Genomic DNA, 8,537 nt, shown 5'->3' with positions numbered 1-8,537 from the left:
TACTCAGACTAGATTGCTTATAAACAATAGAAATTTACTTCTCAGAGCCCGAGAGATAGTACAAACAAGTAAAGTGCTTGCCTTTGTAGAAAGCCATGTTCATCTGTGGTCCCTTGAACACCAACAGAAGTGATCCCTGAGCGCAGAACCAGGGGTAATCCCTGAGCACTACTGGGTGTGGTCCAAAAACAAAACAAAACAAAAAGAAAGAAAGAAAAAGGAAAAAGAAATTTAGGGAGAGAGGGGCAGGGGGGGTGGGGGGCAGCAGGAGGGAGGGATACTGGGGACATTGATGGTGGGAAATGTACACTGGTGAAGGGCCGATTGTTGGAACATTATATAACTGAAACCCAATTATGAACAACTTTGTAACATTATGTCTCACTGTGATTCAATTAAAAATATTAAAAATAAAGAAAAAAGGAATTAACTTTTGTAGTTCAGAATGCTGGCATGATTGAGTGAAGGCCTTCTGTTTTTAGGTTACAGACTTATCATTGTAGCCTCAGAGAGAGGCTAAGGAAACTTACTGGGTTCTCTTCTTATTTTTTGGGGACGCATGTTTGGGCCACACTCAGTAGATCTCAGGAGCTACTCCTTGCTTAGTGCTTGGGGACCATGAAGTACTGGGGATCAAACCCAGGCCTTCCATATATAAAGCATGAGGTTGGCCTTTTGATCTATCTTTCTGGCTCTAGGGTCTCTCTCTTTTTTTTCTCAATTTGAGGGGTCTCATTTATATGAGTACTCGCCAATTCTTGAGAGCTGTCCCCACAATATGTAATATATTTCAAAGGTCCCACCTACCCAAGCCAGCATCTCTGGGGATCAAGATTTCAACACTCATCCTGGAAGAATACAAACATACAAATGCTAAATTTCCTCAGTTTTTAAAGTTTTTGTTTTTATTTTATTTTTTTCTTTTTGGGTCACACCCAGTGATGCACAGGAGTTACTCCTGGCTCATGCACTCAGGAATTACTCCTGGTGGTGCTCGGAGGACCATATGGGATGCTGGGAATCGGACCCAGATCAGCTGCATGCAAGGCAAATGCTCTACCCTCTGTGCTGTGGCTCCAGCCCCTTCTCACAGTTTTGAATTTTCTTCTCAAGAAGGTTAGGTGCTTTAAAGTATTGAATCAGAGGCCTTCCATCGAGCTCTAGTGAAAGTAGCTTTATTTCTAGGCCTTTCTCTGTAACAAATAACATTAATGCCAATGCTATTAAATGACAATCTGTTTTTTGCTTCCTCCTATCACCCACATACTGGGCATTTTCATCCAAGGCTTCACACACACAAGGTGTGTGTTCTACTTCTCAGCTACATCCTCCTGGCCCTCATATGGTAATATTTTCACCACATTTAAAGTTGGCAATTAAACCAACATGTCTGGAGCCAACAATGTAAATATAATTCAGTTGAAGTGTAAATTATATAAACAGCTGTTACAAATTTGTGTCAAGTGTAAATGCCAGCAATAACAACTGCAACATGATTGCCATCTGGCCAAAACCAATCATAAGATGTCAAAATTGAAAAATATGTCTCCATCAGGGAATTTGTTTAGATTTTTGGTTTTGTTTGGGGAGGGCCACATCTGACTGTACTCAGAGCTTACTCCTGACTGTGTGCTCAGGGATCACTCCTGATGGGGCTCAGGGTACCATATGGGGTGCCAGGGAATGAACCCTGGCTGGCTGCATGCAAGTCAAGAACCTATTTTGCAGTGTTCTCTCTGGTTCCTAGTTTTTTTTTTTTGGAGGCAGTATCCAGTGGTGCTCAGTGGCTATTCCTGGTTCAGTGCTTGGGGGTCACTCCTGGCAGTGTTCAAGGAACCGGTGCTGAGAATGCAAGCTTACAAAGCAGGCACTCAACCCTTTGGGGGGTCTCTCTCTGGGCCCTCAGTTAGGGGTTAAAAGATTTTGGTTTACACAGCACTCAAAAGGAGAGAGATAACAAAGGGGAATGCCCTGCCACAGAGGTAGGGTGGGATAGGGGGGATGGGGGTGGGAGGGATACTGAGATAAGTGGTGGTGCAGAATGGGCACTGGTGGCGGGATGGGTACTTGATCACTGTATAACTGAAACCCAAGCACAAAAATTTGTAAGTCTACAACTGTACCTCATGGTGTTTCACTAACAAAAATTTAAGGAAAAAAAAGATTTTGGTTTAAATACAAAAATATTATTTTGGTTGTGCTTTGGGACAGGGATTGGGGCTTGAGGTGGAAACACCCCAAATATGGTGGTGAGAAGGTATAATGGTGGTAAGATTGGTGTTTGAATATTAAATGTAATCAAATATTGTGAACTACCTTATGAAATAAAAAATTTTAAAATATATTTTGGTTTAGGGGAGACCCATTGTAATTACTGGTTTTGGCATATCGAATACACAACGGATAGCTTGCCAGGCTCTGCCGTGTGGGCGGAATACTCTCGGTAGTTGCCAGTCTTTCCGAGAGAAAAAAAATTGTTCACTCGAGTCATCCTAAATAGGATTGGCAGAACACTAGATGAAGGACAACTATGCGAGCAAGCCGGGTTCCGCAAAGGATTCAGCACCATCGACCATATCCACACGATAACCAAGCTCATTGAGGTTTCTCAGGAGTTCAAGATGCCGCTCTGTTTAACGTTCATTGATTTAAAGAAGGCCTTTGATTCTGTTGAGACGGAAGCGGTCATTGAAGCCCTAGCCAATCAGGGCATTCAAGCCCGATACATCAGGATCCTCCATGAGCTGTATTGCGGATTCACTACCAGGATCTCACCATTCTACAAAGAAGTGATCGTTGATGTCAAGAGAGGGGTGTGGCAGGGTGATACCATTTCACCGAAACTCTTCAGTGCCACCCTCAAGAACATCATGCAATGACTGGAATGGGAAGGAATGGGAGTGTAGATGGTTGGCAACTACACCACCTCCGCTTTGCTGATGACATTGTTTTAATAAAACCAAACATCAGCCAAGTGGCACAAATGCTGGCCGACCTCGACTGTGAGTGTGGAAAGGTAGGACTACAGCTGAATCTTACAAAGACAATGTTTATGAGAAACAGCCTCGTTCCTGATGCCCCATTCGCTCTCAACGGAAGGACCATCTCCGAATGCAACAGCTATGTGTACCTAGGTCGAGAAGTCAACATGACAAATGACCTGGCACCCGAGCTGCGCAGGAGGAAGAGAGCGGCTTGAACGCCTTCAAGAGCGTCGAAGAAATAGCTAAGAGGATGAAGACTCCGGGCACATCTCTTTGATTCCACTGTTCTTCCTGCATTAACATATGCCTCAGAGACCTGGGCCCTACGCAAACAGGATGAGAACGCTATTCAGGTCTCCCAAAGAAGAATAAAAAGAGCTATGCTTGGAATATCATGTTTCACTCAAATGAGAGAAAGAATCCGGAGTTCCGACATCCGTCGACGATCAAGAATCAGGGACGCTGTCTCGTTTGCCAAGGTGTCAAAAATCAGATGGGCTGGTCACGTAATGAGATTTAAAGACGACCACTGGACTAGAGCTGTTACTGACTGAATTCCACGGGATGTCAAAAGACCGTGTGGCTGCCCACCTACCAGATGGTCAGACTTCTTCATCAAAATCATGAATGATCGGTTTGAGGCTCTTCATGTTCCTAGAGCGAACAGACGCCATTGGGCTACACTAGCACGCGACAGGGACAAATGGAGACGTGACTGGCGCTCGCTCGAGCAAATCGACGATTAACGGGAAGTCAAGTGATCAAGTGATCAAGTGGTTTAGGGGCTGGAGTGATAGCACAGCAGGTAGGGTGTTTGCTTGCACGCAGCTGACCTAGTTTCGATTCTCAGTACCCCATATGGTCCTCTGAGCACCGCCAGGAGTAATTCCTGAGTGCAAAACCAGGAGTAACCCCACCACTGTGCATCACTGGGTGTGATCCAAAGAGAAAAAAAAATTTTGGTTTAGAAGGGTTTTTTTTTTTTTTTTTGGCTTTTTGGGTCATACCTGGGGATGCTCAGGGGTTACTCCTGGCTTTTCATTCAGAAATTACTCCTGGGATGACAGAGATCAAACTTATGTCAACCACATGCAAGGCAAATGCCCTACCCACTTTTATTTTGGTGGTGCCAGGGATTGAGCCCAGGTCTTACACATGCAGAGCACTCTGTCACTGAGCCACACATCCAGCCCCTTCAATCAAGGGTCTATTTATTTTATTAAAGGAGGTTGGGCCACACCCCAGGGTGCTCTGGTACTCCTGTCTCTGTGCTTAAGAGCGACCTCTGGTGGTGATCTGTTCTGAGCATCATATGTGGTGCAGGGAATCTAATCAGATCACAGCTGTGTACAGGCAAGTAAGTGCCTTACCTCCGGAACTATTGCTCTGGCCCAATCAAGAATTTATTAAGAGTTCCATTAAAATAGAAAATAGAGGGGGGGTTATACAGGCTATGATAAAAACCTAAAGAAATTTCAAAGAATTGGGGATGTCGCTCTGTGAGAGAGCACTTGTCTAGCATGAGTCAGGCCCTGGATTTGATTTCCGGCACAACATTTTTTTTTTCTTTTTGGGTCACACCCGGCAATGCTCAGGGGTTACTCCTGGCTCTGTACTCAGGAATCACTCCTGGCGCTGCTTGGAGGGCCATATGGGATGCTGGGAATCAAACCCGGTCGGTAGCATGCAAGGCAAACGCCCTACCCGCTGTGCTATTGCTCCAGCCCCCCACAACATTTTTAATTTATTTTATTTATTTATTTATTTTTTTGCTTTTTGGGTCACACCTGGCGATGCTGAGGGGTTATTCCTGGCTCTGCACTCAGGAATTACTCCTGGCAGTGTTCAGGGAACCATATGGGATGCTGGGAATCGAACCCGGGTTGACTGTGTGCAAGGCAAACGCCCTACCCGCTGTGCTATCACTCCAGCCCCCCCCCACAACATTTTTTAAAAAAGAAAAGTGAAAGATAAAATTATTCAGTGGTTTCACTCATAGGAGATAGCGATTGCTAAAGCGAACACACTGACAAGAAGCAACAAAATTAGGGGGCTGGAGTGATAGCACAGCGGGTAGGGCATTTGCATGCGCTGACCCGGGTTCGATTCCCAGCATCCCATATGGTCCCCTGAGCACCACCAGGAGTGATTCCTGAGTGCAGAGCCAGGAGTAACCCCTGTGCATCACCAGGTGTGACCTCCCCAAATAAAGCAAGAAAAAAAAAAAAAGAAGCAACAAAATTAACCAGACCCAGTGAAAACTATGGCCATTACCAGAGGGAAAGGCTAGGGAGGTGGGAGGAGTAAGGAGGAGCGTCTTTCGGTGGGGCCTGGCAGTGGGATGGTGACAATACAGACCTCTGTTCACATACAAAGGTGTGAACACTGTGCCCTGAAATTCTATAACATTATAAAACAATAATAAGTATGGGACTGGAGAGACTGTATAGCAGGTGGTGGGGCGCTTGCCTTGTATATGCCAACCTGCAGAGCCAGGAGTAAACCCTGAGCACAGCAGGTCAGGTGTAGCTCCCAATCCTGACTCTGCACCCCCAAAATGTTCATAACTATGTCATCAAGAAATTCATTATTGGGGCTGCAGTGAATGTACAGTAGTTAGGGCACTTGCTTTGCACATGGCTGACCTGGGTTTGATCCCTGGTGCCCAATATGTTCCCCTAAGTCACCAGGAGTGATTCCTCAGCACAGAGACAAGAGTAAGCCCTCAGCACCACCCGGCATGGCCTAAAAACAAAACAGAACAAAATGATTATTTTGTCTGATGGAGCAGTAGATTTGGATTTTAGTGGTGAACATCATGTAGTATATACAAGTTTGTTGTTTTTTTACCCTGATGGCACACCTGGTGATGCTCAGGGATTAATTCTGGCTCTGTGCTCAGGAATGACTTTTGGTGGTGCTTGAGGAACCAAATAGAATGCTGGAGATTGGACCCAGGTTGATTGTGTGCAAGGCAAGCGCCTTACCCCTGATACTCCTACGCTGGCCCCTTCATGTTTTTTATTTTATTTTATTTTCCATTTTTTATAATTTTATTTATTGAATCACCATGAGAGCAGTTACAAAGCTTTCGGGTTTAAGTCTTGGTCATACAATGAAACACCCGTACCTTCACTAGTACCCATTCTTCATACCCAAAAACCCCAGTATACTCCCATCCCACGCTCTCCCCCTACCTGTGGGCAGATGATTTCCACATTACCATGTCTCTACTTTGATTGCATTTAATATTTTGACACCAGACCCACCATTATTATTTGGGATTTTACCCCAAAACTCAGATCTGCTGAAAAGGCAACAGTAGACAATTTGTTTTCTATTGCTGGTTATGAATAACATATGATGTCACATGGCTGCAGTTGTGGCTGTGTGATTTTGAAATTTCGAAATTTTAACAATTAAATCTGGAGGGATTTCTGCCAAAACCTGCTGGGTTCCGAGATTTGCTCCTGAGTCTCTTGGATCATGGTCGTTAAGCAGCTTGATCAGGGGCCAGAAAAATCATTTGTGGGTGGTGACGCGGGCTCTCATTGGGATGGGGAGGAAAGGACTGGCTCCACCCCCATCCCGTGAGGCCCCACGTGTCTCATCACTGAGGGCCCAAACCTGACTGTCCAATGGCCTCTGGCAGATGGCAGCCACCAAGTCACCAAGGGGGAGCAGGTGGAGGGACAGCATCCTTTTCCCCCTGCGGTGTCTCAGTGAGAGTAACCTACTGCGGGGTCAGGACGCATTTCTGCCAAAAGCCACTGGGTTTTGAGATTTGTTTCTGAGTCTCTGGGGTCATGGCCGTTAAGCAGCTTGATCAGGAGCCAGAGAGGCCTTTTGTGGACTGTGAGGTGGGGTCCATTGGGACAGGAAGGAAAGGGCCGGCTCCACCCCCATCCCATGAGTCCCCACGTGTCTTGTCACTGTGGATCCAAACCTGACTTTCCAGTGGCCTCTGGAGGATGGTGGCCACCGGGCCACCAGGGGGAACAGGCCAAAGCACGAAACCTATTCCCATCTGGAGTGGCCCGGCGCCTCTAACCTACTGCAGGGACTGGACGCATTTCTGCCAAAAGCTGCTGGGTTTTGAGATTTGTTTCTTAGTCTCTGGATCTTGGCCATTAAGCAGTTTGATCAGGAGCCAGAGAGGCCTTGCCTCCAATTATATAGCTGAGTCGGAGGTGGTTTGTCGGTGTGTCTCTGTCTCCCACATACCTAACTTTTAGCCGTTTACTTTCTTGGTAAACTTTGCCCCAAGTTTTTGGGGTCTGGTGAAAGGCACAGCAGCAATTTTGGGGTATCTGGAAGTCTGAAGGCGCCATCAGGCTCACCTCACAGGTACAAATTGACCTGCTGGTGGCACCATACCCCCCCTACATGTTTAAGGGTCCCCCAAACAGTTCTCAGGAGGTCTGCAGAGTGGGGACACCATGAAAATATCATCCAACCAGGCCAGGTTCACTGCAAGGACTTGAGAATGTGGTGCTGCTTCTGCCCTGTCCTGGGATTATCTGGTCACTGTGCTGCACTGGGGCCTCTAGGACACAGACCATGATACTTGGAGGCCTGTAGGATTGCACCTGGCCTTGCTTGAATTATCACATGGTTCCTGGGGTTGAATTGGGGTTAGCTGCATGCAGGGATGCTCCATAAGCCTGGACTATCTCCCCAACCCTTCCATGGTGTTTTTTAATGATGCCTACCTGAAATTCATGCAATGTTATAATGGGATGATATTTCAGTTTTAAAAGTTTATTGGCGAAGGGGGGCTGGAGCAATAGCACAGCGGGTAGGGCGTTTGCCTTGCACGCGGCCAACCCGGGTTCGATTCCCAGCATCCCATATGGTCCCCTGAGCACTGCCAGGGGTAATTCCTGAGCGTAGAGCCAGGAGTAACCCCTGTGCACCGCCGGGTGTGACCCAAAAAGAAAAAAAAAGCAAACAACAACAAAAAAAGTTTATTGGCGAAGGACAGGCGGGCATTACGAATGCTTTTCCTGGCTTCTGCCGCAGCTACCAGCACTTCTGCTCTTCTTTCTTTGAGGTCTTCCTTTATCGCATCTCTGCACTGCTTTGCAAGCTCGGACATTTGCTTGCAGTTGCCTGAGGCATGCGCCAAACCATGTTGTAGAATAAGCTCAAGAGTTTTCAAAGACAGGCGTTTTTTTCTGTGGCTATCTCTCTTTTGGTGTTCTTCGCACAATCATGGAGGTGCTGAACCAGTCAATCGTATTCCTCGTCAATGTTGTCAACTTTGTCATCTTCCCATGTTGCAGCAGTAGTGCCAAAGAGCTCCGAGTTGGTGGTCGTTCTGGGAGTTCTCTTCTTAAACTTTGCAGCCCTTTCTCCCCGCTGTGTGAAGTAGAATTTTGCTTGAAGGAGACGGTGGTCTAAAATGTGGAGGTGGTTTAAAATGTGGAGCATATCCCTTTTGACTATCCTTGCAAGGATCATCAGTTATACCAGGTTAAACAAACTTTGAAGTCTGAACGCAATTTCCAAATGGCTGACTTTAAAACAGACATTCACTACCCAAAAGAACAC

The sequence above is a fragment of the Sorex fumeus genome, unplaced genomic scaffold, assembly GCF_029834395.1.
Source record: "Sorex fumeus unplaced genomic scaffold, SorFum_2.1 ptg000051l, whole genome shotgun sequence".
Taxonomy (NCBI): Eukaryota; Metazoa; Chordata; class Mammalia; order Eulipotyphla; family Soricidae; genus Sorex; species Sorex fumeus.
This window is presented reverse-complemented; position numbering follows the sequence as displayed.